The sequence below is a fragment of the Aegilops tauschii genome, chromosome 1 (genome assembly GCF_002575655.3).
Source record: "Aegilops tauschii subsp. strangulata cultivar AL8/78 chromosome 1, Aet v6.0, whole genome shotgun sequence".
NCBI classification, from domain to species: Eukaryota; Viridiplantae; Streptophyta; class Magnoliopsida; order Poales; family Poaceae; genus Aegilops; species Aegilops tauschii.
In genome coordinates, this window is record NC_053035.3 from 33348908 (window position 1) to 33373028 (window position 24121).

Here is a 24121-nt window from a genome sequence, read left to right on the forward strand (position 1 = left end):
TTTTAATTTGTTTTGCACCGCGTGCAAAACAAAACGCACGAGCGCGACGTATGTTTAGCACGTTTTATTATTTTGCACGTTTACGGTAAGTTTTAGCTCGCTGCTCATTATTCACGCGTCTAGCGGCGGCAAGCGTGTTCTGAAAGGGGTCGAAACCATGGTAAATAGGCACTGGTGCGGTTGAACCGTGGTAAAACTCGTCTCCGTAGTTGAGCGGGAGCGGCCAAAGGAATGTGCAATCGTGTGTGTAGTGGAGCTGGGAGGGGCAAGCATAAGGGACGAAGACGGGGGTAACATGTCGGATGCGATCATACCAGCACTAAAGCACCGGATCCCATCAGAACTCCGAAGTTAAGCGTGCTTGGGCGAGAGTAGTACTAGGATGGGTGACCTCCTGGGAAGTCCTCGTGTTGCATTCCCTTTTTAATTTGTTTTGCACCGCGTGCAAAACAAAACGCACGAGCGCGACGTATGTTTAGCACGTTTTATTATTTTGCACGTTTACGGTAAGTTTTAGCTCGCTGCTCATTATTCACGCGTCTAGCGGCGGCAAGCGTGTTCTGAAAGGGGTCGAAACCATGGTAAATAGGCACTGGTGCGGTTGAACCGTGGTAAAACTCGTCTCCGTAGTTGAGCGGGAGCGGCCAAAGGAATGTGCAATCGTGTGTGTAGTGGAGCTGGGAGGGGCAAGCATAAGGGACGAAGACGGGGGTAACATGTCGGATGCGATCATACCAGCACTAAAGCACCGGATCCCATCAGAACTCCGAAGTTAAGCGTGCTTGGGCGAGAGTAGTACTAGGATGGGTGACCTCCTGGGAAGTCCTCGTGTTGCATTCCCTTTTTAATTTGTTTTGCACCGCGTGCAAAACAAAACGCACGAGCGCGACGTATGTTTAGCACGTTTTATTATTTTGCACGTTTACGGTAAGTTTTAGCTCGCTGCTCATTATTCACGCGTCTAGCGGCGGCAAGCGTGTTCTGAAAGGGGTCGAAACCATGGTAAATAGGCACTGGTGCGGTTGAACCGTGGTAAAACTCGTCTCCGTAGTTGAGCGGGAGCGGCCAAAGGAATGTGCAATCGTGTGTGTAGTGGAGCTGGGAGGGGCAAGCATAAGGGACGAAGACGGGGGTAACATGTCGGATGCGATCATACCAGCACTAAAGCACCGGATCCCATCAGAACTCCGAAGTTAAGCGTGCTTGGGCGAGAGTAGTACTAGGATGGGTGACCTCCTGGGAAGTCCTCGTGTTGCATTCCCTTTTTAATTTGTTTTGCACCGCGTGCAAAACAAAACGCACGAGCGCGACGTATGTTTAGCACGTTTTATTATTTTGCACGTTTACGGTAAGTTTTAGCTCGCTGCTCATTATTCACGCGTCTAGCGGCGGCAAGCGTGTTCTGAAAGGGGTCGAAACCATGGTAAATAGGCACTGGTGCGGTTGAACCGTGGTAAAACTCGTCTCCGTAGTTGAGCGGGAGCGGCCAAAGGAATGTGCAATCGTGTGTGTAGTGGAGCTGGGAGGGGCAAGCATAAGGGACGAAGACGGGGGTAACATGTCGGATGCGATCATACCAGCACTAAAGCACCGGATCCCATCAGAACTCCGAAGTTAAGCGTGCTTGGGCGAGAGTAGTACTAGGATGGGTGACCTCCTGGGAAGTCCTCGTGTTGCATTCCCTTTTTAATTTGTTTTGCACCGCGTGCAAAACAAAACGCACGAGCGCGACGTATGTTTAGCACGTTTTATTATTTTGCACGTTTACGGTAAGTTTTAGCTCGCTGCTCATTATTCACGCGTCTAGCGGCGGCAAGCGTGTTCTGAAAGGGGTCGAAACCATGGTAAATAGGCACTGGTGCGGTTGAACCGTGGTAAAACTCGTCTCCGTAGTTGAGCGGGAGCGGCCAAAGGAATGTGCAATCGTGTGTGTAGTGGAGCTGGGAGGGGCAAGCATAAGGGACGAAGACGGGGGTAACATGTCGGATGCGATCATACCAGCACTAAAGCACCGGATCCCATCAGAACTCCGAAGTTAAGCGTGCTTGGGCGAGAGTAGTACTAGGATGGGTGACCTCCTGGGAAGTCCTCGTGTTGCATTCCCTTTTTAATTTGTTTTGCACCGCGTGCAAAACAAAACGCACGAGCGCGACGTATGTTTAGCACGTTTTATTATTTTGCACGTTTACGGTAAGTTTTAGCTCGCTGCTCATTATTCACGCGTCTAGCGGCGGCAAGCGTGTTCTGAAAGGGGTCGAAACCATGGTAAATAGGCACTGGTGCGGTTGAACCGTGGTAAAACTCGTCTCCGTAGTTGAGCGGGAGCGGCCAAAGGAATGTGCAATCGTGTGTGTAGTGGAGCTGGGAGGGGCAAGCATAAGGGACGAAGACGGGGGTAACATGTCGGATGCGATCATACCAGCACTAAAGCACCGGATCCCATCAGAACTCCGAAGTTAAGCGTGCTTGGGCGAGAGTAGTACTAGGATGGGTGACCTCCTGGGAAGTCCTCGTGTTGCATTCCCTTTTTAATTTGTTTTGCACCGCGTGCAAAACAAAACGCACGAGCGCGACGTATGTTTAGCACGTTTTATTATTTTGCACGTTTACGGTAAGTTTTAGCTCGCTGCTCATTATTCACGCGTCTAGCGGCGGCAAGCGTGTTCTGAAAGGGGTCGAAACCATGGTAAATAGGCACTGGTGCGGTTGAACCGTGGTAAAACTCGTCTCCGTAGTTGAGCGGGAGCGGCCAAAGGAATGTGCAATCGTGTGTGTAGTGGAGCTGGGAGGGGCAAGCATAAGGGACGAAGACGGGGGTAACATGTCGGATGCGATCATACCAGCACTAAAGCACCGGATCCCATCAGAACTCCGAAGTTAAGCGTGCTTGGGCGAGAGTAGTACTAGGATGGGTGACCTCCTGGGAAGTCCTCGTGTTGCATTCCCTTTTTAATTTGTTTTGCACCGCGTGCAAAACAAAACGCACGAGCGCGACGTATGTTTAGCACGTTTTATTATTTTGCACGTTTACGGTAAGTTTTAGCTCGCTGCTCATTATTCACGCGTCTAGCGGCGGCAAGCGTGTTCTGAAAGGGGTCGAAACCATGGTAAATAGGCACTGGTGCGGTTGAACCGTGGTAAAACTCGTCTCCGTAGTTGAGCGGGAGCGGCCAAAGGAATGTGCAATCGTGTGTGTAGTGGAGCTGGGAGGGGCAAGCATAAGGGACGAAGACGGGGGTAACATGTCGGATGCGATCATACCAGCACTAAAGCACCGGATCCCATCAGAACTCCGAAGTTAAGCGTGCTTGGGCGAGAGTAGTACTAGGATGGGTGACCTCCTGGGAAGTCCTCGTGTTGCATTCCCTTTTTAATTTGTTTTGCACCGCGTGCAAAACAAAACGCACGAGCGCGACGTATGTTTAGCACGTTTTATTATTTTGCACGTTTACGGTAAGTTTTAGCTCGCTGCTCATTATTCACGCGTCTAGCGGCGGCAAGCGTGTTCTGAAAGGGGTCGAAACCATGGTAAATAGGCACTGGTGCGGTTGAACCGTGGTAAAACTCGTCTCCGTAGTTGAGCGGGAGCGGCCAAAGGAATGTGCAATCGTGTGTGTAGTGGAGCTGGGAGGGGCAAGCATAAGGGACGAAGACGGGGGTAACATGTCGGATGCGATCATACCAGCACTAAAGCACCGGATCCCATCAGAACTCCGAAGTTAAGCGTGCTTGGGCGAGAGTAGTACTAGGATGGGTGACCTCCTGGGAAGTCCTCGTGTTGCATTCCCTTTTTAATTTGTTTTGCACCGCGTGCAAAACAAAACGCACGAGCGCGACGTATGTTTAGCACGTTTTATTATTTTGCACGTTTACGGTAAGTTTTAGCTCGCTGCTCATTATTCACGCGTCTAGCGGCGGCAAGCGTGTTCTGAAAGGGGTCGAAACCATGGTAAATAGGCACTGGTGCGGTTGAACCGTGGTAAAACTCGTCTCCGTAGTTGAGCGGGAGCGGCCAAAGGAATGTGCAATCGTGTGTGTAGTGGAGCTGGGAGGGGCAAGCATAAGGGACGAAGACGGGGGTAACATGTCGGATGCGATCATACCAGCACTAAAGCACCGGATCCCATCAGAACTCCGAAGTTAAGCGTGCTTGGGCGAGAGTAGTACTAGGATGGGTGACCTCCTGGGAAGTCCTCGTGTTGCATTCCCTTTTTAATTTGTTTTGCACCGCGTGCAAAACAAAACGCACGAGCGCGACGTATGTTTAGCACGTTTTTTTATTATTTTGCACGTTTACGGTAAGTTTTAGCTCGCTGCTCATTATTCACGCGTCTAGCGGCGGCAAGCGTGTTCTGAAAGGGGTCGAAACCTGGTAAATAGGCACTGGTGCGGTTGAACCGTGGTAAAACTCGTCTCCGTAGTTGAGCGGGAGCGGCCAAAGGAATGTGCAATCGTGTGTGTAGTGGAGCTGGGAGGGGCAAGCATAAGGGACGAAGGACGGGGGTAACATGTCGGATGCGATCATACCAGCACTAAAGCACCGGATCCCATCAGAACTCGAAGTTAAGCGTGCTTGGGCGAGAGTAGTACTAGGATGGGTGACCTCCTGGGAAGTCCTCGTGTTGCATTCCCTTTTTAATTTGTTTTGCACCGCGTGCAAAACAAACGCACGAGCGCGACGTATGTTTAGCACGTTTTATTATTTTGCACGTTTACGGTAAGTTTTAGCTCGCTGCTCATTATTCACGCGTCTAGCGGCGGCAAGCGTGTTCTGAAAGGGGTCGAAACCATGGTAAATAGGCACTGGTGCGGTTGAACCGTGGTAAAACTCGTCTCCGTAGTTGAGCGGGAGCGGCCAAAGGAATGTGCAATCGTGTGTGTAGTGGAGCTGGGAGGGGCAAGCATAAGGGACGAAGACGGGGGTAACATGTCGGATGCGATCATACCAGCACTAAAGCACCGGATCCCATCAGAACTCCGAAGTTAAGCGTGCTTGGGCGAGAGTAGTACTAGGATGGGTGACCTCCTGGGAAGTCCTCGTGTTGCATTCCCTTTTTAATTTGTTTTGCACCGCGTGCAAAACAAAACGCACGAGCGCGACGTATGTTTAGCACGTTTTATTATTTTGCACGTTTACGGTAAGTTTTAGCTCGCTGCTCATTATTCACGCGTCTAGCGGCGGCAAGCGTGTTCTGAAAGGGGTCGAAACCATGGTAAATAGGCACTGGTGCGGTTGAACCGTGGTAAAACTCGTCTCCGTAGTTGAGCGGGAGCGGCCAAAGGAATGTGCAATCGTGTGTGTAAGTGGAGCTGGGAGGGGCAAGCATAAGGGACGAAGACGGGGGTAACATGTCGGATGCGATCATACCAGCACTAAAGCACCGGATCCCATCAGAACTCCGAAGTTAAGCGTGCTTGGGCGAGAGTAGTACTAGGATGGGTGACCTCCTGGGAAGTCCTCGTGTTGCATTCCCTTTTTAATTTGTTTTGCACCGCGTGCAAAACAAAACGCACGAGCGCGACGTATGTTTAGCACGTTTTATTATTTTGCACGTTTACGGTAAGTTTTAGCTCGCTGCTCATTATTCACGCGTCCAGCGGCGGCAAGCGTGTTCTGAAAGGGGTCGAAACCATGGTAAATAGGCACTGGTGCGGTTGAACCGTGGTAAAACTCGTCTCCGTAGTTGAGCGGGAGCGGCCAAAGGAATGTGCAATCGTGTGTGTAGTGGAGCTGGGGAGGGGCAAGCATAAGGGACGAAGACGGGGGTAACATGTCGGATGCGATCATACCAGCACTAAAGCACCGGATCCCATCAGAACTCCGAAGTTAAGCGTGCTTGGGCGAGAGTAGTACTAGGATGGGTGACCTCCTGGGAAGTCCTCGTGTTGCATTCCCTTTTTAATTTGTTTTGCACCGCGTGCAAAACAAAACGCACGAGCGCGACGTATGTTTAGCACGTTTTATTATTTTGCACGTTTACGGTAAGTTTTAGCTCGCTGCTCATTATTCACGCGTCTAGCGGCGGCAAGCGTGTTTCTGAAAGGGGTCGAAACCATGGTAAATAGGCACTGGTGCGGTTGAACCGTGGTAAAACTCGTCTCCGTAGTTGAGCGGGAGCGGCCAAAGGAATGTGCAATCGTGTGTGTAGTGGAGCTGGGAGGGGCAAGCATAAGGGACGAAGACGGGGGTAACATGTCGGATGCGATCATACCAGCACTAAAGCACCGGATCCCATCAGAACTCCGAAGTTAAGCGTGCTTGGGCGAGAGTAGTACTAGGATGGGTGACCTCCTGGGAAGTCCTCGTGTTGCATTCCCTTTTTAATTTGTTTTGCACCGCGTGCAAAACAAAACGCACGAGCGCGACGTATGTTTAGCACGTTTTATTATTTTGCACGTTACCGGTAAGTTTAGCTCGCTGCTCATTATTCACGCGTCTAGCGGCGGCAAGCGTGTTCTGAAAGGGGTCGAAACCATGGTAAATAGGCACTGGTGCGGTTGAACCGTGGTAAAACTCGTCTCCGTAGTTGAGCGGGAGCGGCCAAAGGAATGTGCAATCGTGTGTGTAGTGGAGCTGGGAGGGGCAAGCATAAGGGACGAAGACGGGGGTAACATGTCGGATGCGATCATACCAGCACTAAAGCACCGGATCCCATCAGAACTCCGAAGTTAAGCGTGCTTGGGCGAGAGTAGTACTAGGATGGGTGACCTCCTGGGAAGTCCTCGTGTTGCATTCCCTTTTAATTTGTTTTGCACCGCGTGCAAAACAAAACGCACGAGCGCGACGTATGTTTAGCACGTTTTATTATTTTGCACGTTTACGGTAAGTTTTAGCTCGCTGCTCATTATTCACGCGTCCAGCGGCGGCAAGCGTGTTCTGAAAGGGGTCGAAACCATGGTAAATAGGCACTGGTGCGGTTGAACCGTGGGTAAACTCGTCTCCGTAGTTGAGCGGGAGCGGCCAAAGGAATGTGCAATCGTGTGTGTAGTGGAGCTGGGAGGGGCAAGCATAAGGGACGAAGACGGGGGGTAACATGTCGGATGCGATCATACCAGCACTAAAGCACCGGATCCCATCAGAACTCCGAAGTTAAGCGTGCTTGGGCGAGAGTAGTACTAGGATGGGTGACCTCCTGGGAAGTCCTCGTGTTGCATTCCCTTTTTAATTTGTTTTGCACCGCGTGCAAAACAAAACGCACGAGCGCGACGTATGTTTAGCACGTTTTATTATTTTGCACGTTTACGGTAAGTTTTAGCTCGCTGCTCATTATTCACGCGTCTAGCGGCGGCAAGCGTGTTCTGAAAGGGGTCGAAACCATGGTAAATAGGCACTGGTGCGGTTGAACCGTGGTAAAACTCGTCTCCGTAGTTGAGCGGGAGCGGCCAAAGGAATGTGCAATCGTGTGTGTAGTGGAGCTGGGAGGGGCAAGCATAAGGGACGAAGACGGGGGTAACATGTCGGATGCGATCATACCAGCACTAAAGCACCGGATCCCATCAGAACTCCGAAGTTAAGCGTGCTTGGGCGAGAGTAGTACTAGGATGGGTGACCTCCTGGGAAGTCCTCGTGTTGCATTCCCTTTTTAATTTGTTTTGCACCGCGTGCAAAACAAAACGCACGAGCGCGACGTATGTTTAGCACGTTTTATTATTTTGCACGTTTACGGTAAGTTTTAGCTCGCTGCTCATTATTCACGCGTCAGCGGCGGCAAGCGTGTTCTGAAAGGGGTCGAAACCATGGTAAATAGGCACTGGTGCGGTTGAACCGTGGTAAAACTCGTCTCCGTAGTTGAGCGGGAGCGGCCAAAGGAATGTGCAATCGTGTGTGTAGTGGAGCTGGGAGGGGCAAGCATAAGGGACGAAGACGGGGGTAACATGTCGGATGCGATCATACCAGCACTAAAGCACCGGATCCCATCAGAACTCCGAAGTTAAGCGTGCTTGGGCGAGAGTAGTACTAGGATGGGTGACCTCCTGGGAAGTCCTCGTGTTGCATACCCTTTTAATTTGTTTTGCACCGCGTGCAAAACAAAACGCACGAGCGCGACGTATGTTTAGCACGTTTTATTATTTTGCACGTTTACGGTAAGTTTTAGCTCGCTGCTCATTCTTCACGCGTCCAGCGGCGGCAAGCGTGTTCTGAAAGGGGTCGAAACCATGGTAAATAGGCACTGGTGCGGTTGAACCGTGGTAAAACTCGTCTCCGTAGTTGAGCGGGAGCGGCCAAAGGAATGTGCAATCGTGTGTGTAGTGGAGCTGGGAGGGGCAAGCATAAGGGACGAAGACGGGGGTAACATGTCGGATGCGATCATACCAGCACTAAAGCACCGGATCCCATCAGAACTCCGAAGTTAAGCGTGCTTGGGCGAGAGTAGTACTAGGATGGGTGACCTCCTGGGAAGTCCTCGTGTTGCATTCCCTTTTTAATTTGTTTTGCACCGCGTGCAAAACAAAACGCACGAGCGCGACGTATGTTTAGCACGTTTTATTATTTTGCACGTTTACGGTAAGTTTTAGCTCGCTGCTCATTATTCACGCGTCTAGCGGCGGCAAGCGTGTTCTGAAAGGGGTCGAAACCATGGTAAATAGGCACTGGTGCGGTTGAACCGTGGTAAAACTCGTCTCCGTAGTTGAGCGGGAGCGGCCAAAGGAATGTGCAATCGTGTGTGTAGTGGAGCTGGGAGGGGCAAGCATAAGGGACGAAGACGGGGGTAACATGTCGGATGCGATCATACCAGCACTAAAGCACCGGATCCCATCAGAACTCCGAAGTTAAGCGTGCTTGGGCGAGAGTAGTACTAGGATGGGTGACCTCCTGGGAAGTCCTCGTGTTGCATTCCCTTTTTAATTTGTTTGCACCGCGTGCAAAACAAAACGCACGAGCGCGACGTATGTTTAGCACGTTTTATTATTTTGCACGTTTACGGTAAGTTTTAGCTCGCTGCCTCATTATTCACAGCGTCTCTAGCGGCGGCAAGCGTGTTCTGAAAGGGGTCGAAACCATGGTAAATAGGCACTGGTGCGGTTGAACCGTGGTAAAACTCGTCTCCGTAGTTGAGCGGGAGCGGCCAAAGGAATGTGCAATCGTGTGTGTAGTGGAGCTGGGAGGGGCAAGCATAAGGGACGAAGACGGGGGTAACATGTCGGATGCGATCATACCAGCACTAAAGCACCGGATCCCATCAGAACTCCGAAGTTAAGCGTGCTTGGGCGAGAGTAGTACTAGGATGGGTGACCTCCTGGGAAGTCCTCGTGTTGCATTCCCTTTTTAATTTGTTTTGCACCGCGTGCAAAACAAAACGCACGAGCGCGACGTATGTTTAGCACGTTTTATTATTTTGCACGTTTACGGTAAGTTTTAGCTCGCTGCTCATTATTCACGCGTCTAGCGGCGGCAAGCGTGTTCTGAAAGGGGTCGAAACCATGGTAAATAGGCACTGGTGCGGTTGAACCGTGGTAAAACTCGTCTCCGTAGTTGAGCGGGAGCGGCCAAAGGAATGTGCAATCGTGTGTGTAGTGGAGCTGGGAGGGGCAAGCATAAGGGACGAAGACGGGGGTAACATGTCGGATGCGATCATACCAGCACTAAAGCACCGGATCCCATCAGAACTCCGAAGTTAAGCGTGCTTGGGCGAGAGTAGTACTAGGATGGGTGACCTCCTGGGAAGTCCTCGTGTTGCATTCCCTTTTTAATTTGTTTTGCACCGCGTGCAAAACAAAACGCACGAGCGCGACGTATGTTTAGCACGTTTTATTATTTTGCACGTTTACGGTAAGTTTTAGCTCGCTGCTCATTATTCACGCGTCTAGCGGCGGCAAGCGTGTTCTGAAAGGGGTCGAAACCATGGTAAATAGGCACTGGTGCGGTTGAACCGTGGTAAAACTCGTCTCCGTAGTTGAGCGGGAGCGGCCAAAGGAATGTGCAATCGTGTGTGTAGTGGAGCTGGGAGGGGCAAGCATAAGGGACGAAGACGGGGGTAACATGTCGGATGCGATCATACCAGCACTAAAGCACCGGATCCCATCAGAACTCCGAAGTTAAGCGTGCTTGGGCGAGAGTAGTACTAGGATGGGTGACCTCCTGGGAAGTCCTCGTGTTGCATTCCCTTTTTAATTTGTTTTGCACCGCGTGCAAAACAAAACGCACGAGCGCGACGTATGTTTAGCACGTTTTATTATTTTGCACGTTTACGGTAAGTTTTAGCTCGCTGCTCATTATTCACGCGTCTAGCGGCGGCAAGCGTGTTCTGAAAGGGGTCGAAACCATGGTAAATAGGCACTGGTGCGGTTGAACCGTGGTAAAACTCGTCTCCGTAGTTGAGCGGGAGCGGCCAAAGGAATGTGCAATCGTGTGTGTAGTGGAGCTGGGAGGGGCAAGCATAAGGGACGAAGACGGGGGTAACATGTCGGATGCGATCATACCAGCACTAAAGCACCGGATCCCATCAGAACTCCGAAGTTAAGCGTGCTTGGGCGAGAGTAGTACTAGGATGGGTGACCTCCTGGGAAGTCCTCGTGTTGCATTCCCTTTTTAATTTGTTTTGCACCGCGTGCAAAACAAAACGCACGAGCGCGACGTATGTTTAGCACGTTTTATTATTTTGCACGTTTACGGTAAGTTTTAGCTCGCTGCTCATTATTCACGCGTCTAGCGGCGGCAAGCGTGTTCTGAAAGGGGTCGAAACCATGGTAAATAGGCACTGGTGCGGTTGAACCGTGGTAAAACTCGTCTCCGTAGTTGAGCGGGAGCGGCCAAAGGAATGTGCAATCGTGTGTGTAGTGGAGCTGGGAGGGGCAAGCATAAGGGACGAAGACGGGGGTAACATGTCGGATGCGATCATACCAGCACTAAAGCACCGGATCCCATCAGAACTCCGAAGTTAAGCGTGCTTGGGCGAGAGTAGTACTAGGATGGGTGACCTCCTGGGAAGTCCTCGTGTTGCATTCCCTTTTTAATTTGTTTTGCACCGCGTGCAAAACAAAACGCACGAGCGCGACGTATGTTTAGCACGTTTTATTATTTTGCACGTTTACGGTAAGTTTTAGCTCGCTGCTCATTATTCACGCGTCTAGCGGCGGCAAGCGTGTTCTGAAAGGGGTCGAAACCATGGTAAATAGGCACTGGTGCGGTTGAACCGTGGTAAAACTCGTCTCCGTAGTTGAGCGGGAGCGGCCAAAGGAATGTGCAATCGTGTGTGTAGTGGAGCTGGGAGGGGCAAGCATAAGGGACGAAGACGGGGGTAACATGTCGGATGCGATCATACCAGCACTAAAGCACCGGATCCCATCAGAACTCCGAAGTTAAGCGTGCTTGGGCGAGAGTAGTACTAGGATGGGTGACCTCCTGGGAAGTCCTCGTGTTGCATTCCCTTTTTAATTTGTTTTGCACCGCGTGCAAAACAAAACGCACGAGCGCGACGTATGTTTAGCACGTTTTATTATTTTGCACGTTTACGGTAAGTTTTAGCTCGCTGCTCATTATTCACGCGTCTAGCGGCGGCAAGCGTGTTCTGAAAGGGGTCGAAACCATGGTAAATAGGCACTGGTGCGGTTGAACCGTGGTAAAACTCGTCTCCGTAGTTGAGCGGGAGCGGCCAAAGGAATGTGCAATCGTGTGTGTAGTGGAGCTGGGAGGGGCAAGCATAAGGGACGAAGACGGGGGTAACATGTCGGATGCGATCATACCAGCACTAAAGCACCGGATCCCATCAGAACTCCGAAGTTAAGCGTGCTTGGGCGAGAGTAGTACTAGGATGGGTGACCTCCTGGGAAGTCCTCGTGTTGCATTCCCTTTTTAATTTGTTTTGCACCGCGTGCAAAACAAAACGCACGAGCGCGACGTATGTTTAGCACGTTTTATTATTTTGCACGTTTACGGTAAGTTTTAGCTCGCTGCTCATTATTCACGCGTCTAGCGGCGGCAAGCGTGTTCTGAAAGGGGTCGAAACCATGGTAAATAGGCACTGGTGCGGTTGAACCGTGGTAAAACTCGTCTCCGTAGTTGAGCGGGAGCGGCCAAAGGAATGTGCAATCGTGTGTGTAGTGGAGCTGGGAGGGGCAAGCATAAGGGACGAAGACGGGGGTAACATGTCGGATGCGATCATACCAGCACTAAAGCACCGGATCCCATCAGAACTCCGAAGTTAAGCGTGCTTGGGCGAGAGTAGTACTAGGATGGGTGACCTCCTGGGAAGTCCTCGTGTTGCATTCCCTTTTTAATTTGTTTTGCACCGCGTGCAAAACAAAACGCACGAGCGCGACGTATGTTTAGCACGTTTTATTATTTTGCACGTTTACGGTAAGTTTTAGCTCGCTGCTCATTATTCACGCGTCTAGCGGCGGCAAGCGTGTTCTGAAAGGGGTCGAAACCATGGTAAATAGGCACTGGTGCGGTTGAACCGTGGTAAAACTCGTCTCCGTAGTTGAGCGGGAGCGGCCAAAGGAATGTGCAATCGTGTGTGTAGTGGAGCTGGGAGGGGCAAGCATAAGGGACGAAGACGGGGGTAACATGTCGGATGCGATCATACCAGCACTAAAGCACCGGATCCCATCAGAACTCCGAAGTTAAGCGTGCTTGGGCGAGAGTAGTACTAGGATGGGTGACCTCCTGGGAAGTCCTCGTGTTGCATTCCCTTTTTAATTTGTTTTGCACCGCGTGCAAAACAAAACGCACGAGCGCGACGTATGTTTAGCACGTTTTATTATTTTGCACGTTTACGGTAAGTTTTAGCTCGCTGCTCATTATTCACGCGTCTAGCGGCGGCAAGCGTGTTCTGAAAGGGGTCGAAACCATGGTAAATAGGCACTGGTGCGGTTGAACCGTGGTAAAACTCGTCTCCGTAGTTGAGCGGGAGCGGCCAAAGGAATGTGCAATCGTGTGTGTAGTGGAGCTGGGAGGGGCAAGCATAAGGGACGAAGACGGGGGTAACATGTCGGATGCGATCATACCAGCACTAAAGCACCGGATCCCATCAGAACTCCGAAGTTAAGCGTGCTTGGGCGAGAGTAGTACTAGGATGGGTGACCTCCTGGGAAGTCCTCGTGTTGCATTCCCTTTTTAATTTGTTTTGCACCGCGTGCAAAACAAAACGCACGAGCGCGACGTATGTTTAGCACGTTTTATTATTTTGCACGTTTACGGTAAGTTTTAGCTCGCTGCTCATTATTCACGCGTCTAGCGGCGGCAAGCGTGTTCTGAAAGGGGTCGAAACCATGGTAAATAGGCACTGGTGCGGTTGAACCGTGGTAAAACTCGTCTCCGTAGTTGAGCGGGAGCGGCCAAAGGAATGTGCAATCGTGTGTGTAGTGGAGCTGGGAGGGGCAAGCATAAGGGACGAAGACGGGGGTAACATGTCGGATGCGATCATACCAGCACTAAAGCACCGGATCCCATCAGAACTCCGAAGTTAAGCGTGCTTGGGCGAGAGTAGTACTAGGATGGGTGACCTCCTGGGAAGTCCTCGTGTTGCATTCCCTTTTTAATTTGTTTTGCACCGCGTGCAAAACAAAACGCACGAGCGCGACGTATGTTTAGCACGTTTTATTATTTTGCACGTTTACGGTAAGTTTTAGCTCGCTGCTCATTATTCACGCGTCTAGCGGCGGCAAGCGTGTTCTGAAAGGGGTCGAAACCATGGTAAATAGGCACTGGTGCGGTTGAACCGTGGTAAAACTCGTCTCCGTAGTTGAGCGGGAGCGGCCAAAGGAATGTGCAATCGTGTGTGTAGTGGAGCTGGGAGGGGCAAGCATAAGGGACGAAGACGGGGGTAACATGTCGGATGCGATCATACCAGCACTAAAGCACCGGATCCCATCAGAACTCCGAAGTTAAGCGTGCTTGGGCGAGAGTAGTACTAGGATGGGTGACCTCCTGGGAAGTCCTCGTGTTGCATTCCCTTTTTAATTTGTTTTGCACCGCGTGCAAAACAAAACGCACGAGCGCGACGTATGTTTAGCACGTTTTATTATTTTGCACGTTTACGGTAAGTTTTAGCTCGCTGCTCATTATTCACGCGTCTAGCGGCGGCAAGCGTGTTCTGAAAGGGGTCGAAACCATGGTAAATAGGCACTGGTGCGGTTGAACCGTGGTAAAACTCGTCTCCGTAGTTGAGCGGGAGCGGCCAAAGGAATGTGCAATCGTGTGTGTAGTGGAGCTGGGAGGGGCAAGCATAAGGGACGAAGACGGGGGTAACATGTCGGATGCGATCATACCAGCACTAAAGCACCGGATCCCATCAGAACTCCGAAGTTAAGCGTGCTTGGGCGAGAGTAGTACTAGGATGGGTGACCTCCTGGGAAGTCCTCGTGTTGCATTCCCTTTTTAATTTGTTTTGCACCGCGTGCAAAACAAAACGCACGAGCGCGACGTATGTTTAGCACGTTTTATTATTTTGCACGTTTACGGTAAGTTTTAGCTCGCTGCTCATTATTCACGCGTCTAGCGGCGGCAAGCGTGTTCTGAAAGGGGTCGAAACCATGGTAAATAGGCACTGGTGCGGTTGAACCGTGGTAAAACTCGTCTCCGTAGTTGAGCGGGAGCGGCCAAAGGAATGTGCAATCGTGTGTGTAGTGGAGCTGGGAGGGGCAAGCATAAGGGACGAAGACGGGGGTAACATGTCGGATGCGATCATACCAGCACTAAAGCACCGGATCCCATCAGAACTCCGAAGTTAAGCGTGCTTGGGCGAGAGTAGTACTAGGATGGGTGACCTCCTGGGAAGTCCTCGTGTTGCATTCCCTTTTTAATTTGTTTTGCACCGCGTGCAAAACAAAACGCACGAGCGCGACGTATGTTTAGCACGTTTTATTATTTTGCACGTTTACGGTAAGTTTTAGCTCGCTGCTCATTATTCACGCGTCTAGCGGCGGCAAGCGTGTTCTGAAAGGGGTCGAAACCATGGTAAATAGGCACTGGTGCGGTTGAACCGTGGTAAAACTCGTCTCCGTAGTTGAGCGGGAGCGGCCAAAGGAATGTGCAATCGTGTGTGTAGTGGAGCTGGGAGGGGCAAGCATAAGGGACGAAGACGGGGGTAACATGTCGGATGCGATCATACCAGCACTAAAGCACCGGATCCCATCAGAACTCCGAAGTTAAGCGTGCTTGGGCGAGAGTAGTACTAGGATGGGTGACCTCCTGGGAAGTCCTCGTGTTGCATTCCCTTTTTAATTTGTTTTGCACCGCGTGCAAAACAAAACGCACGAGCGCGACGTATGTTTAGCACGTTTTATTATTTTGCACGTTTACGGTAAGTTTTAGCTCGCTGCTCATTATTCACGCGTCTAGCGGCGGCAAGCGTGTTCTGAAAGGGGTCGAAACCATGGTAAATAGGCACTGGTGCGGTTGAACCGTGGTAAAACTCGTCTCCGTAGTTGAGCGGGAGCGGCCAAAGGAATGTGCAATCGTGTGTGTAGTGGAGCTGGGAGGGGCAAGCATAAGGGACGAAGACGGGGGTAACATGTCGGATGCGATCATACCAGCACTAAAGCACCGGATCCCATCAGAACTCCGAAGTTAAGCGTGCTTGGGCGAGAGTAGTACTAGGATGGGTGACCTCCTGGGAAGTCCTCGTGTTGCATTCCCTTTTTAATTTGTTTTGCACCGCGTGCAAAACAAAACGCACGAGCGCGACGTATGTTTAGCACGTTTTATTATTTTGCACGTTTACGGTAAGTTTTAGCTCGCTGCTCATTATTCACGCGTCTAGCGGCGGCAAGCGTGTTCTGAAAGGGGTCGAAACCATGGTAAATAGGCACTGGTGCGGTTGAACCGTGGTAAAACTCGTCTCCGTAGTTGAGCGGGAGCGGCCAAAGGAATGTGCAATCGTGTGTGTAGTGGAGCTGGGAGGGGCAAGCATAAGGGACGAAGACGGGGGTAACATGTCGGATGCGATCATACCAGCACTAAAGCACCGGATCCCATCAGAACTCCGAAGTTAAGCGTGCTTGGGCGAGAGTAGTACTAGGATGGGTGACCTCCTGGGAAGTCCTCGTGTTGCATTCCCTTTTTAATTTGTTTTGCACCGCGTGCAAAACAAAACGCACGAGCGCGACGTATGTTTAGCACGTTTTATTATTTTGCACGTTTACGGTAAGTTTTAGCTCGCTGCTCATTATTCACGCGTCTAGCGGCGGCAAGCGTGTTCTGAAAGGGGTCGAAACCATGGTAAATAGGCACTGGTGCGGTTGAACCGTGGTAAAACTCGTCTCCGTAGTTGAGCGGGAGCGGCCAAAGGAATGTGCAATCGTGTGTGTAGTGGAGCTGGGAGGGGCAAGCATAAGGGACGAAGACGGGGGTAACATGTCGGATGCGATCATACCAGCACTAAAGCACCGGATCCCATCAGAACTCCGAAGTTAAGCGTGCTTGGGCGAGAGTAGTACTAGGATGGGTGACCTCCTGGGAAGTCCTCGTGTTGCATTCCCTTTTTAATTTGTTTTGCACCGCGTGCAAAACAAAACGCACGAGCGCGACGTATGTTTAGCACGTTTTATTATTTTGCACGTTTACGGTAAGTTTTAGCTCGCTGCTCATTATTCACGCGTCTAGCGGCGGCAAGCGTGTTCTGAAAGGGGTCGAAACCATGGTAAATAGGCACTGGTGCGGTTGAACCGTGGTAAAACTCGTCTCCGTAGTTGAGCGGGAGCGGCCAAAGGAATGTGCAATCGTGTGTGTAGTGGAGCTGGGAGGGGCAAGCATAAGGGACGAAGACGGGGGTAACATGTCGGATGCGATCATACCAGCACTAAAGCACCGGATCCCATCAGAACTCCGAAGTTAAGCGTGCTTGGGCGAGAGTAGTACTAGGATGGGTGACCTCCTGGGAAGTCCTCGTGTTGCATTCCCTTTTTAATTTGTTTTGCACCGCGTGCAAAACAAAACGCACGAGCGCGACGTATGTTTAGCACGTTTTATTATTTTGCACGTTTACGGTAAGTTTTAGCTCGCTGCTCATTATTCACGCGTCTAGCGGCGGCAAGCGTGTTCTGAAAGGGGTCGAAACCATGGTAAATAGGCACTGGTGCGGTTGAACCGTGGTAAAACTCGTCTCCGTAGTTGAGCGGGAGCGGCCAAAGGAATGTGCAATCGTGTGTGTAGTGGAGCTGGGAGGGGCAAGCATAAGGGACGAAGACGGGGGTAACATGTCGGATGCGATCATACCAGCACTAAAGCACCGGATCCCATCAGAACTCCGAAGTTAAGCGTGCTTGGGCGAGAGTAGTACTAGGATGGGTGACCTCCTGGGAAGTCCTCGTGTTGCATTCCCTTTTTAATTTGTTTTGCACCGCGTGCAAAACAAAACGCACGAGCGCGACGTATGTTTAGCACGTTTTATTATTTTGCACGTTTACGGTAAGTTTTAGCTCGCTGCTCATTATTCACGCGTCTAGCGGCGGCAAGCGTGTTCTGAAAGGGGTCGAAACCATGGTAAATAGGCACTGGTGCGGTTGAACCGTGGTAAAACTCGTCTCCGTAGTTGAGCGGGAGCGGCCAAAGGAATGTGCAATCGTGTGTGTAGTGGAGCTGGGAGGGGCAAGCATAAGGGACGAAGACGGGGGTAACATGTCGGATGCGATCATACCAGCACTAAAGCACCGGATCCCATCAGAACTCCGAAGTTAAGCGTGCTTGGGCGAGAGTAGTACTAGGATGGGTGACCTCCTGGGAAGTCCTCGTGTTGCATTCCCTTTTTAATTTGTTTTGCACCGCGTGCAAAACAAAACGCACGAGCGCGACGTATGTTTAGCACGTTTTATTATTTTGCACGTTTACGGTAAGTTTTAGCTCGCTGCTCATTATTCACGCGTCTAGCGGCGGCAAGCGTGTTCTGAAAGGGGTCGAAACCATGGTAAATAGGCACTGGTGCGGTTGAACCGTGGTAAAACTCGTCTCCGTAGTTGAGCGGGAGCGGCCAAAGGAATGTGCAATCGTGTGTGTAGTGGAGCTGGGAGGGGCAAGCATAAGGGACGAAGACGGGGGTAACATGTCGGATGCGATCATACCAGCACTAAAGCACCGGATCCCATCAGAACTCCGAAGTTAAGCGTGCTTGGGCGAGAGTAGTACTAGGATGGGTGACCTCCTGGGAAGTCCTCGTGTTGCATTCCCTTTTTAATTTGTTTTGCACCGCGTGCAAAACAAAACGCACGAGCGCGACGTATGTTTAGCACGTTTTATTATTTTGCACGTTTACGGTAAGTTTTAGCTCGCTGCTCATTATTCACGCGTCTAGCGGCGGCAAGCGTGTTCTGAAAGGGGTCGAAACCATGGTAAATAGGCACTGGTGCGGTTGAACCGTGGTAAAACTCGTCTCCGTAGTTGAGCGGGAGCGGCCAAAGGAATGTGCAATCGTGTGTGTAGTGGAGCTGGGAGGGGCAAGCATAAGGGACGAAGACGGGGGTAACATGTCGGATGCGATCATACCAGCACTAAAGCACCGGATCCCATCAGAACTCCGAAGTTAAGCGTGCTTGGGCGAGAGTAGTACTAGGATGGGTGACCTCCTGGGAAGTCCTCGTGTTGCATTCCCTTTTTAATTTGTTTTGCACCGCGTGCAAAACAAAACGCACGAGCGCGACGTATGTTTAGCACGTTTTATTATTTTGCACGTTTACGGTAAGTTTTAGCTCGCTGCTCATTATTCACGCGTCTAGCGGCGGCAAGCGTGTTCTGAAAGGGGTCGAAACCATGGTAAATAGGCACTGGTGCGGTTGAACCGTGGTAAAACTCGTCTCCGTAGTTGAGCGGGAGCGGCCAAAGGAATGTGCAATCGTGTGTGTAGTGGAGCTGGGAGGGGCAAGCATAAGGGACGAAGACGGGGGTAACATGTCGGATGCGATCATACCAGCACTAAAGCACCGGATCCCATCAGAACTCCGAAGTTAAGCGTGCTTGGGCGAGAGTAGTACTAGGATGGGTGACCTCCTGGGAAGTCCTCGTGTTGCATTCCCTTTTTAATTTGTTTTGCACCGCGTGCAAAACAAAACGCACGAGCGCGACGTATGTTTAGCACGTTTTATTATTTTGCACGTTTACGGTAAGTTTTAGCTCGCTGCTCATTATTCACGCGTCTAGCGGCGGCAAGCGTGTTCTGAAAGGGGTCGAAACCATGGTAAATAGGCACTGGTGCGGTTGAACCGTGGTAAAACTCGTCTCCGTAGTTGAGCGGGAGCGGCCAAAGGAATGTGCAATCGTGTGTGTAGTGGAGCTGGGAGGGGCAAGCATAAGGGACGAAGACGGGGGTAACATGTCGGATGCGATCATACCAGCACTAAAGCACCGGATCCCATCAGAACTCCGAAGTTAAGCGTGCTTGGGCGAGAGTAGTACTAGGATGGGTGACCTCCTGGGAAGTCCTCGTGTTGCATTCCCTTTTTAATTTGTTTTGCACCGCGTGCAAAACAAAACGCACGAGCGCGACGTATGTTTAGCACGTTTTATTATTTTGCACGTTTACGGTAAGTTTTAGCTCGCTGCTCATTATTCACGCGTCTAGCGGCGGCAAGCGTGTTCTGAAAGGGGTCGAAACCATGGTAAATAGGCACTGGTGCGGTTGAACCGTGGTAAAACTCGTCTCCGTAGTTGAGCGGGAGCGGCCAAAGGAATGTGCAATCGTGTGTGTAGTGGAGCTGGGAGGGGCAAGCATAAGGGACGAAGACGGGGGTAACATGTCGGATGCGATCATACCAGCACTAAAGCACCGGATCCCATCAGAACTCCGAAGTTAAGCGTGCTTGGGCGAGAGTAGTACTAGGATGGGTGACCTCCTGGGAAGTCCTCGTGTTGCATTCCCTTTTTAATTTGTTTTGCACCGCGTGCAAAACAAAACGCACGAGCGCGACGTATGTTTAGCACGTTTTATTATTTTGCACGTTTACGGTAAGTTTTAGCTCGCTGCTCATTATTCACGCGTCTAGCGGCGGCAAGCGTGTTCTGAAAGGGGTCGAAACCATGGTAAATAGGCACTGGTGCGGTTGAACCGTGGTAAAACTCGTCTCCGTAGTTGAGCGGGAGCGGCCAAAGGAATGTGCAATCGTGTGTGTAGTGGAGCTGGGAGGGGCAAGCATAAGGGACGAAGACGGGGGTAACATGTCGTATGCGATCATACCAGCACTAAAGCACCGGATCCCATCAGAACTCCGAAGTTAAGCGTGCTTGGGCGAGAGTAGTACTAGGATGGGTGACCTCCTGGGAAGTCCTCGTGTTGCATTCCCTTTTTAATTTGTTTTGCACCGCGTGCAAAACAAAACGCACGAGCGCGACGTATGTTTAGCACGTTTTATTATTTTGCACGTTTACGGTAAGTTTTAGCTCGCTGCTCATTATTCACGCGTCTAGCGGCGGCAAGCGTGTTCTGAAAGGGGTCGAAACCATGGTAAATAGGCACTGGTGCGGTTGAACCGTGGTAAAACTCGTCTCCGTAGTTGAGCGGGAGCGGCCAAAGGAATGTGCAATCGTGTGTGTAGTGGAGCTGGGAGGGGCAAGCATAAGGGACGAAGACGGGGGTAACATGTCGGATGCGATCATACCAGCACTAAAGCACCGGATCCCATCAGAACTCCGAAGTTAAGCGTGCTTGGGCGAGAGTAGTACTAGGATGGGTGACCTCCTGGGAAGTCCTCGTGTTGCATTCCCTTTTTAATTTGTTTTGCACCGCGTGCAAAACAAAACGCACGAGCGCGACGTATGTTTAGCACGTTTTATTATTTTGCACGTTTACGGTAAGTTTTAGCTCGCTGCTCATTATTCACGCGTCTAGCGGCGGCAAGCGTGTTCTGAAAGGGGTCGAAACCATGGTAAATAGGCACTGGTGCGGTTGAACCGTGGTAAAACTCGTCTCCGTAGTTGAGCGGGAGCGGCCAAAGGAATGTGCAATCGTGTGTGTAGTGGAGCTGGGAGGGGCAAGCATAAGGGACGAAGACGGGGGTAACATGTCGGATGCGATCATACCAGCACTAAAGCACCGGATCCCATCAGAACTCCGAAGTTAAGCGTGCTTGGGCGAGAGTAGTACTAGGATGGGTGACCTCCTGGGAAGTCCTCGTGTTGCATTCCCTTTTTAATTTGTTTTGCACCGCGTGCAAAACAAAACGCACGAGCGCGACGTATGTTTAGCACGTTTTATTATTTTGCACGTTTACGGTAAGTTTTAGCTCGCTGCTCATTATTCACGCGTCTAGCGGCGGCAAGCGTGTTCTGAAAGGGGTCGAAACCATGGTAAATAGGCACTGGTGCGGTTGAACCGTGGTAAAACTCGTCTCCGTAGTTGAGCGGGAGCGGCCAAAGGAATGTGCAATCGTGTGTGTAGTGGAGCTGGGAGGGGCAAGCATAAGGGACGAAGACGGGGGTAACATGTCGGATGCGATCATACCAGCACTAAAGCACCGGATCCCATCAGAACTCCGAAGTTAAGCGTGCTTGGGCGAGAGTAGTACTAGGATGGGTGACCTCCTGGGAAGTCCTCGTGTTGCATTCCCTTTTTAATTTGTTTTGCACCGCGTGCAAAACAAAACGCACGAGCGCGACGTATGTTTAGCACGTTTTATTATTTTGCACGTTTACGGTAAGTTTTAGCTCGCTGCTCATTATTCACGCGTCTAGCGGCGGCAAGCGTGTTCTGAAAGGGGTCGAAACCATGGTAAATAGGCACTGGTGCGGTTGAACCGTGGTAAAACTCGTCTCCGTAGTTGAGCGGGAGCGGCCAAAGGAATGTGCAATCGTGTGTGTAGTGGAGCTGGGAGGGGCAAGCATAAGGGACGAAGACGGGGGTAACATGTCGGATGCGATCATACCAGCACTAAAGCACCGGATCCCATCAGAACTCCGAAGTTAAGCGTGCTTGGGCGAGAGTAGTACTAGGATGGGTGACCTCCTGGGAAGTCCTCGTGTTGCATTCCCTTTTTAATTTGTTTTGCACCGCGTGCAAAACAAAACGCACGAGCGCGACGTATGTTTAGCACGTTTTATTATTTTGCACGTTTACGGTAAGTTTTAGCTCGCTGCTCATTATTCACGCGTCTAGCGGCGGCAAGCGTGTTCTGAAAGGGGTCGAAACCATGGTAAATAGGCACTGGTGCGGTTGAACCGTGGTAAAACTCGTCTCCGTAGTTGAGCGGGAGCGGCCAAAGGAATGTGCAATCGTGTGTGTAGTGGAGCTGGGAGGGGCAAGCATAAGGGACGAAGACGGGGGTAACATGTCGGATGCGATCATACCAGCACTAAAGCACCGGATCCCATCAGAACTCCGAAGTTAAGCGTGCTTGGGCGAGAGTAGTACTAGGATGGGTGACCTCCTGGGAAGTCCTCGTGTTGCATTCCCTTTTTAATTTGTTTTGCACCGCGTGCAAAACAAAACGCACGAGCGCGACGTATGTTTAGCACGTTTTATTATTTTGCACGTTTACGGTAAGTTTTAGCTCGCTGCTCATTATTCACGCGTCTAGCGGCGGCAAGCGTGTTCTGAAAGGGGTCGAAACCATGGTAAATAGGCACTGGTGCGGTTGAACCGTGGTAAAACTCGTCTCCGTAGTTGAGCGGGAGCGGCCAAAGGAATGTGCAATCGTGTGTGTAGTGGAGCTGGGAGGGGCAAGCATAAGGGACGAAGACGGGGGTAACATGTCGGATGCGATCATACCAGCACTAAAGCACCGGATCCCATCAGAACTCCGAAGTTAAGCGTGCTTGGGCGAGAGTAGTACTAGGATGGGTGACCTCCTGGGAAGTCCTCGTGTTGCATTCCCTTTTTAATTTGTTTTGCACCGCGTGCAAAACAAAACGCACGAGCGCGACGTATGTTTAGCACGTTTTATTATTTTGCACGTTTACGGTAAGTTTTAGCTCGCTGCTCATTATTCACGCGTCTAGCGGCGGCAAGCGTGTTCTGAAAGGGGTCGAAACCATGGTAAATAGGCACTGGTGCGGTTGAACCGTGGTAAAACTCGTCTCCGTAGTTGAGCGGGAGCGGCCAAAGGAATGTGCAATCGTGTGTGTAGTGGAGCTGGGAGGGGCAAGCATAAGGGACGAAGACGGGGGTAACATGTCGGATGCGATCATACCAGCACTAAAGCACCGGATCCCATCAGAACTCCGAAGTTAAGCGTGCTTGGGCGAGAGTAGTACTAGGATGGGTGACCTCCTGGGAAGTCCTCGTGTTGCATTCCCTTTTTAATTTGTTTTGCACCGCGTGCAAAACAAAACGCACGAGCGCGACGTATGTTTAGCACGTTTTATTATTTTGCACGTTTACGGTAAGTTTTAGCTCGCTGCTCATTATTCACGCGTCTAGCGGCGGCAAGCGTGTTCTGAAAGGGGTCGAAACCATGGTAAATAGGCACTGGTGCGGTTGAACCGTGGTAAAACTCGTCTCCGTAGTTGAGCGGGAGCGGCCAAAGGAATGTGCAATCGTGTGTGTAGTGGAGCTGGGAGGGGCAAGCATAAGGGACGAAGACGGGGGTAACATGTCGGATGCGATCATACCAGCACTAAAGCACCGGATCCCATCAGAACTCCGAAGTTAAGCGTGCTTGGGCGAGAGTAGTACTAGGATGGGTGACCTCCTGGGAAGTCCTCGTGTTGCATTCCCTTTTTAATTTGTTTTGCACCGCGTGCAAAACAAAACGCACGAGCGCGACGTATGTTTAGCACGTTTTATTATTTTGCACGTTTACGGTAAGTTTTAGCTCGCTGCTCATTATTCACGCGTCTAGCGGCGGCAAGCGTGTTCTGAAAGGGGTCGAAACCATGGTAAATAGGCACTGGTGCGGTTGAACCGTGGTAAAACTCGTCTCCGTAGTTGAGCGGGAGCGGCCAAAGGAATGTGCAATCGTGTGTGTAGTGGAGCTGGGAGGGGCAAGCATAAGGGACGAAGACGGGGGTAACATGTCGGATGCGATCATACCAGCACTAAAGCACCGGATCCCATCAGAACTCCGAAGTTAAGCGTGCTTGGGCGAGAGTAGTACTAGGATGGGTGACCTCCTGGGAAGTCCTCGTGTTGCATTCCCTTTTTAATTTGTTTTGCACCGCGTGCAAAACAAAACGCACGAGCGCGACGTATGTTTAGCACGTTTTATTATTTTGCACGTTTACGGTAAGTTTTAGCTCGCTGCTCATTATTCACGCGTC

At 51.1% G+C, this 24121-nt stretch overlaps 57 non-coding genes across 57 annotated transcripts; all 57 read left to right on the forward strand.

Annotated features, from left to right (window-relative positions):
* Window positions 1-300: 300 nt before the first annotated feature.
* Window positions 301-419, forward strand: LOC141039438 (5S ribosomal RNA). The gene has a single exon (XR_012200367.1). It is a non-coding gene; the product is annotated as a 5S ribosomal RNA (ribosomal RNA).
* A 302-nt stretch (window positions 420-721) lies between these two features.
* Window positions 722-840, forward strand: LOC141039449 (5S ribosomal RNA). The gene has a single exon (XR_012200378.1). It is a non-coding gene; the product is annotated as a 5S ribosomal RNA (ribosomal RNA).
* A 302-nt stretch (window positions 841-1142) lies between these two features.
* LOC141039460 (5S ribosomal RNA) lies at window positions 1143-1261 on the forward strand. The gene has a single exon (XR_012200389.1). It is a non-coding gene; the product is annotated as a 5S ribosomal RNA (ribosomal RNA).
* Window positions 1262-1563: 302 nt separating this feature from the next.
* On the forward strand, window positions 1564-1682 carry LOC141039470 (5S ribosomal RNA). The gene has a single exon (XR_012200399.1). It is a non-coding gene; the product is annotated as a 5S ribosomal RNA (ribosomal RNA).
* Window positions 1683-1984: 302 nt separating this feature from the next.
* Window positions 1985-2103, forward strand: LOC141039481 (5S ribosomal RNA). The gene has a single exon (XR_012200410.1). It is a non-coding gene; the product is annotated as a 5S ribosomal RNA (ribosomal RNA).
* Window positions 2104-2405: 302 nt separating this feature from the next.
* LOC141039492 (5S ribosomal RNA) lies at window positions 2406-2524 on the forward strand. Its single transcript, XR_012200421.1, has one exon. It is a non-coding gene; the product is annotated as a 5S ribosomal RNA (ribosomal RNA).
* A 302-nt stretch (window positions 2525-2826) lies between these two features.
* Window positions 2827-2945, forward strand: LOC141039503 (5S ribosomal RNA). Its single transcript, XR_012200432.1, has one exon. It is a non-coding gene; the product is annotated as a 5S ribosomal RNA (ribosomal RNA).
* A 302-nt stretch (window positions 2946-3247) lies between these two features.
* LOC141039514 (5S ribosomal RNA) lies at window positions 3248-3366 on the forward strand. Its single transcript, XR_012200443.1, has one exon. It is a non-coding gene; the product is annotated as a 5S ribosomal RNA (ribosomal RNA).
* A 302-nt stretch (window positions 3367-3668) lies between these two features.
* Window positions 3669-3787, forward strand: LOC141039525 (5S ribosomal RNA). Its single transcript, XR_012200454.1, has one exon. It is a non-coding gene; the product is annotated as a 5S ribosomal RNA (ribosomal RNA).
* Window positions 3788-4089: 302 nt separating this feature from the next.
* Window positions 4090-4208, forward strand: LOC141039536 (5S ribosomal RNA). The gene has a single exon (XR_012200465.1). It is a non-coding gene; the product is annotated as a 5S ribosomal RNA (ribosomal RNA).
* A 305-nt stretch (window positions 4209-4513) lies between these two features.
* LOC141039873 (5S ribosomal RNA) lies at window positions 4514-4631 on the forward strand. Its single transcript, XR_012200806.1, has one exon. It is a non-coding gene; the product is annotated as a 5S ribosomal RNA (ribosomal RNA).
* A 301-nt stretch (window positions 4632-4932) lies between these two features.
* On the forward strand, window positions 4933-5051 carry LOC141039546 (5S ribosomal RNA). The gene has a single exon (XR_012200475.1). It is a non-coding gene; the product is annotated as a 5S ribosomal RNA (ribosomal RNA).
* Window positions 5052-5354: 303 nt separating this feature from the next.
* Window positions 5355-5473, forward strand: LOC141039555 (5S ribosomal RNA). Its single transcript, XR_012200484.1, has one exon. It is a non-coding gene; the product is annotated as a 5S ribosomal RNA (ribosomal RNA).
* A 303-nt stretch (window positions 5474-5776) lies between these two features.
* On the forward strand, window positions 5777-5895 carry LOC141039566 (5S ribosomal RNA). Its single transcript, XR_012200495.1, has one exon. It is a non-coding gene; the product is annotated as a 5S ribosomal RNA (ribosomal RNA).
* A 303-nt stretch (window positions 5896-6198) lies between these two features.
* On the forward strand, window positions 6199-6317 carry LOC141039575 (5S ribosomal RNA). The gene has a single exon (XR_012200504.1). It is a non-coding gene; the product is annotated as a 5S ribosomal RNA (ribosomal RNA).
* Window positions 6318-6618: 301 nt separating this feature from the next.
* LOC141039585 (5S ribosomal RNA) lies at window positions 6619-6737 on the forward strand. Its single transcript, XR_012200514.1, has one exon. It is a non-coding gene; the product is annotated as a 5S ribosomal RNA (ribosomal RNA).
* A 302-nt stretch (window positions 6738-7039) lies between these two features.
* Window positions 7040-7158, forward strand: LOC141039596 (5S ribosomal RNA). The gene has a single exon (XR_012200526.1). It is a non-coding gene; the product is annotated as a 5S ribosomal RNA (ribosomal RNA).
* Window positions 7159-7460: 302 nt separating this feature from the next.
* On the forward strand, window positions 7461-7579 carry LOC141039607 (5S ribosomal RNA). Its single transcript, XR_012200537.1, has one exon. It is a non-coding gene; the product is annotated as a 5S ribosomal RNA (ribosomal RNA).
* A 301-nt stretch (window positions 7580-7880) lies between these two features.
* LOC141040506 (5S ribosomal RNA) lies at window positions 7881-7999 on the forward strand. The gene has a single exon (XR_012201409.1). It is a non-coding gene; the product is annotated as a 5S ribosomal RNA (ribosomal RNA).
* Window positions 8000-8300: 301 nt separating this feature from the next.
* LOC141039617 (5S ribosomal RNA) lies at window positions 8301-8419 on the forward strand. The gene has a single exon (XR_012200547.1). It is a non-coding gene; the product is annotated as a 5S ribosomal RNA (ribosomal RNA).
* A 302-nt stretch (window positions 8420-8721) lies between these two features.
* On the forward strand, window positions 8722-8840 carry LOC141039626 (5S ribosomal RNA). The gene has a single exon (XR_012200556.1). It is a non-coding gene; the product is annotated as a 5S ribosomal RNA (ribosomal RNA).
* Window positions 8841-9145: 305 nt separating this feature from the next.
* On the forward strand, window positions 9146-9264 carry LOC141039637 (5S ribosomal RNA). The gene has a single exon (XR_012200567.1). It is a non-coding gene; the product is annotated as a 5S ribosomal RNA (ribosomal RNA).
* A 302-nt stretch (window positions 9265-9566) lies between these two features.
* Window positions 9567-9685, forward strand: LOC141039647 (5S ribosomal RNA). Its single transcript, XR_012200577.1, has one exon. It is a non-coding gene; the product is annotated as a 5S ribosomal RNA (ribosomal RNA).
* A 302-nt stretch (window positions 9686-9987) lies between these two features.
* On the forward strand, window positions 9988-10106 carry LOC141039658 (5S ribosomal RNA). The gene has a single exon (XR_012200588.1). It is a non-coding gene; the product is annotated as a 5S ribosomal RNA (ribosomal RNA).
* Window positions 10107-10408: 302 nt separating this feature from the next.
* On the forward strand, window positions 10409-10527 carry LOC141039668 (5S ribosomal RNA). Its single transcript, XR_012200598.1, has one exon. It is a non-coding gene; the product is annotated as a 5S ribosomal RNA (ribosomal RNA).
* A 302-nt stretch (window positions 10528-10829) lies between these two features.
* Window positions 10830-10948, forward strand: LOC141039679 (5S ribosomal RNA). Its single transcript, XR_012200609.1, has one exon. It is a non-coding gene; the product is annotated as a 5S ribosomal RNA (ribosomal RNA).
* A 302-nt stretch (window positions 10949-11250) lies between these two features.
* Window positions 11251-11369, forward strand: LOC141039689 (5S ribosomal RNA). The gene has a single exon (XR_012200620.1). It is a non-coding gene; the product is annotated as a 5S ribosomal RNA (ribosomal RNA).
* Window positions 11370-11671: 302 nt separating this feature from the next.
* LOC141039698 (5S ribosomal RNA) lies at window positions 11672-11790 on the forward strand. Its single transcript, XR_012200629.1, has one exon. It is a non-coding gene; the product is annotated as a 5S ribosomal RNA (ribosomal RNA).
* Window positions 11791-12092: 302 nt separating this feature from the next.
* LOC141039708 (5S ribosomal RNA) lies at window positions 12093-12211 on the forward strand. The gene has a single exon (XR_012200640.1). It is a non-coding gene; the product is annotated as a 5S ribosomal RNA (ribosomal RNA).
* A 302-nt stretch (window positions 12212-12513) lies between these two features.
* On the forward strand, window positions 12514-12632 carry LOC141039719 (5S ribosomal RNA). The gene has a single exon (XR_012200651.1). It is a non-coding gene; the product is annotated as a 5S ribosomal RNA (ribosomal RNA).
* A 302-nt stretch (window positions 12633-12934) lies between these two features.
* On the forward strand, window positions 12935-13053 carry LOC141039732 (5S ribosomal RNA). Its single transcript, XR_012200662.1, has one exon. It is a non-coding gene; the product is annotated as a 5S ribosomal RNA (ribosomal RNA).
* Window positions 13054-13355: 302 nt separating this feature from the next.
* On the forward strand, window positions 13356-13474 carry LOC141039742 (5S ribosomal RNA). The gene has a single exon (XR_012200672.1). It is a non-coding gene; the product is annotated as a 5S ribosomal RNA (ribosomal RNA).
* Window positions 13475-13776: 302 nt separating this feature from the next.
* Window positions 13777-13895, forward strand: LOC141039753 (5S ribosomal RNA). Its single transcript, XR_012200683.1, has one exon. It is a non-coding gene; the product is annotated as a 5S ribosomal RNA (ribosomal RNA).
* Window positions 13896-14197: 302 nt separating this feature from the next.
* Window positions 14198-14316, forward strand: LOC141039764 (5S ribosomal RNA). Its single transcript, XR_012200696.1, has one exon. It is a non-coding gene; the product is annotated as a 5S ribosomal RNA (ribosomal RNA).
* A 302-nt stretch (window positions 14317-14618) lies between these two features.
* LOC141039775 (5S ribosomal RNA) lies at window positions 14619-14737 on the forward strand. Its single transcript, XR_012200707.1, has one exon. It is a non-coding gene; the product is annotated as a 5S ribosomal RNA (ribosomal RNA).
* Window positions 14738-15039: 302 nt separating this feature from the next.
* Window positions 15040-15158, forward strand: LOC141039784 (5S ribosomal RNA). Its single transcript, XR_012200717.1, has one exon. It is a non-coding gene; the product is annotated as a 5S ribosomal RNA (ribosomal RNA).
* A 302-nt stretch (window positions 15159-15460) lies between these two features.
* Window positions 15461-15579, forward strand: LOC141039795 (5S ribosomal RNA). Its single transcript, XR_012200728.1, has one exon. It is a non-coding gene; the product is annotated as a 5S ribosomal RNA (ribosomal RNA).
* A 302-nt stretch (window positions 15580-15881) lies between these two features.
* On the forward strand, window positions 15882-16000 carry LOC141039803 (5S ribosomal RNA). Its single transcript, XR_012200736.1, has one exon. It is a non-coding gene; the product is annotated as a 5S ribosomal RNA (ribosomal RNA).
* A 302-nt stretch (window positions 16001-16302) lies between these two features.
* On the forward strand, window positions 16303-16421 carry LOC141039814 (5S ribosomal RNA). The gene has a single exon (XR_012200747.1). It is a non-coding gene; the product is annotated as a 5S ribosomal RNA (ribosomal RNA).
* Window positions 16422-16723: 302 nt separating this feature from the next.
* LOC141039824 (5S ribosomal RNA) lies at window positions 16724-16842 on the forward strand. The gene has a single exon (XR_012200757.1). It is a non-coding gene; the product is annotated as a 5S ribosomal RNA (ribosomal RNA).
* A 302-nt stretch (window positions 16843-17144) lies between these two features.
* LOC141039835 (5S ribosomal RNA) lies at window positions 17145-17263 on the forward strand. Its single transcript, XR_012200767.1, has one exon. It is a non-coding gene; the product is annotated as a 5S ribosomal RNA (ribosomal RNA).
* A 302-nt stretch (window positions 17264-17565) lies between these two features.
* LOC141039846 (5S ribosomal RNA) lies at window positions 17566-17684 on the forward strand. The gene has a single exon (XR_012200779.1). It is a non-coding gene; the product is annotated as a 5S ribosomal RNA (ribosomal RNA).
* Window positions 17685-17986: 302 nt separating this feature from the next.
* Window positions 17987-18105, forward strand: LOC141039857 (5S ribosomal RNA). Its single transcript, XR_012200790.1, has one exon. It is a non-coding gene; the product is annotated as a 5S ribosomal RNA (ribosomal RNA).
* A 302-nt stretch (window positions 18106-18407) lies between these two features.
* Window positions 18408-18526, forward strand: LOC141039867 (5S ribosomal RNA). The gene has a single exon (XR_012200800.1). It is a non-coding gene; the product is annotated as a 5S ribosomal RNA (ribosomal RNA).
* A 302-nt stretch (window positions 18527-18828) lies between these two features.
* Window positions 18829-18947, forward strand: LOC141039877 (5S ribosomal RNA). Its single transcript, XR_012200810.1, has one exon. It is a non-coding gene; the product is annotated as a 5S ribosomal RNA (ribosomal RNA).
* A 302-nt stretch (window positions 18948-19249) lies between these two features.
* LOC141039888 (5S ribosomal RNA) lies at window positions 19250-19368 on the forward strand. The gene has a single exon (XR_012200821.1). It is a non-coding gene; the product is annotated as a 5S ribosomal RNA (ribosomal RNA).
* A 302-nt stretch (window positions 19369-19670) lies between these two features.
* Window positions 19671-19789, forward strand: LOC141039898 (5S ribosomal RNA). The gene has a single exon (XR_012200831.1). It is a non-coding gene; the product is annotated as a 5S ribosomal RNA (ribosomal RNA).
* Window positions 19790-20091: 302 nt separating this feature from the next.
* On the forward strand, window positions 20092-20210 carry LOC141040426 (5S ribosomal RNA). Its single transcript, XR_012201329.1, has one exon. It is a non-coding gene; the product is annotated as a 5S ribosomal RNA (ribosomal RNA).
* Window positions 20211-20512: 302 nt separating this feature from the next.
* Window positions 20513-20631, forward strand: LOC141039909 (5S ribosomal RNA). Its single transcript, XR_012200842.1, has one exon. It is a non-coding gene; the product is annotated as a 5S ribosomal RNA (ribosomal RNA).
* Window positions 20632-20933: 302 nt separating this feature from the next.
* LOC141039921 (5S ribosomal RNA) lies at window positions 20934-21052 on the forward strand. The gene has a single exon (XR_012200854.1). It is a non-coding gene; the product is annotated as a 5S ribosomal RNA (ribosomal RNA).
* A 302-nt stretch (window positions 21053-21354) lies between these two features.
* LOC141039931 (5S ribosomal RNA) lies at window positions 21355-21473 on the forward strand. The gene has a single exon (XR_012200864.1). It is a non-coding gene; the product is annotated as a 5S ribosomal RNA (ribosomal RNA).
* A 302-nt stretch (window positions 21474-21775) lies between these two features.
* On the forward strand, window positions 21776-21894 carry LOC141039942 (5S ribosomal RNA). Its single transcript, XR_012200875.1, has one exon. It is a non-coding gene; the product is annotated as a 5S ribosomal RNA (ribosomal RNA).
* A 302-nt stretch (window positions 21895-22196) lies between these two features.
* Window positions 22197-22315, forward strand: LOC141039952 (5S ribosomal RNA). Its single transcript, XR_012200885.1, has one exon. It is a non-coding gene; the product is annotated as a 5S ribosomal RNA (ribosomal RNA).
* A 302-nt stretch (window positions 22316-22617) lies between these two features.
* Window positions 22618-22736, forward strand: LOC141039961 (5S ribosomal RNA). Its single transcript, XR_012200894.1, has one exon. It is a non-coding gene; the product is annotated as a 5S ribosomal RNA (ribosomal RNA).
* A 302-nt stretch (window positions 22737-23038) lies between these two features.
* On the forward strand, window positions 23039-23157 carry LOC141039968 (5S ribosomal RNA). Its single transcript, XR_012200901.1, has one exon. It is a non-coding gene; the product is annotated as a 5S ribosomal RNA (ribosomal RNA).
* A 302-nt stretch (window positions 23158-23459) lies between these two features.
* Window positions 23460-23578, forward strand: LOC141039977 (5S ribosomal RNA). Its single transcript, XR_012200910.1, has one exon. It is a non-coding gene; the product is annotated as a 5S ribosomal RNA (ribosomal RNA).
* A 302-nt stretch (window positions 23579-23880) lies between these two features.
* Window positions 23881-23999, forward strand: LOC141039989 (5S ribosomal RNA). Its single transcript, XR_012200922.1, has one exon. It is a non-coding gene; the product is annotated as a 5S ribosomal RNA (ribosomal RNA).
* Window positions 24000-24121: the final 122 nt, after the last annotated feature.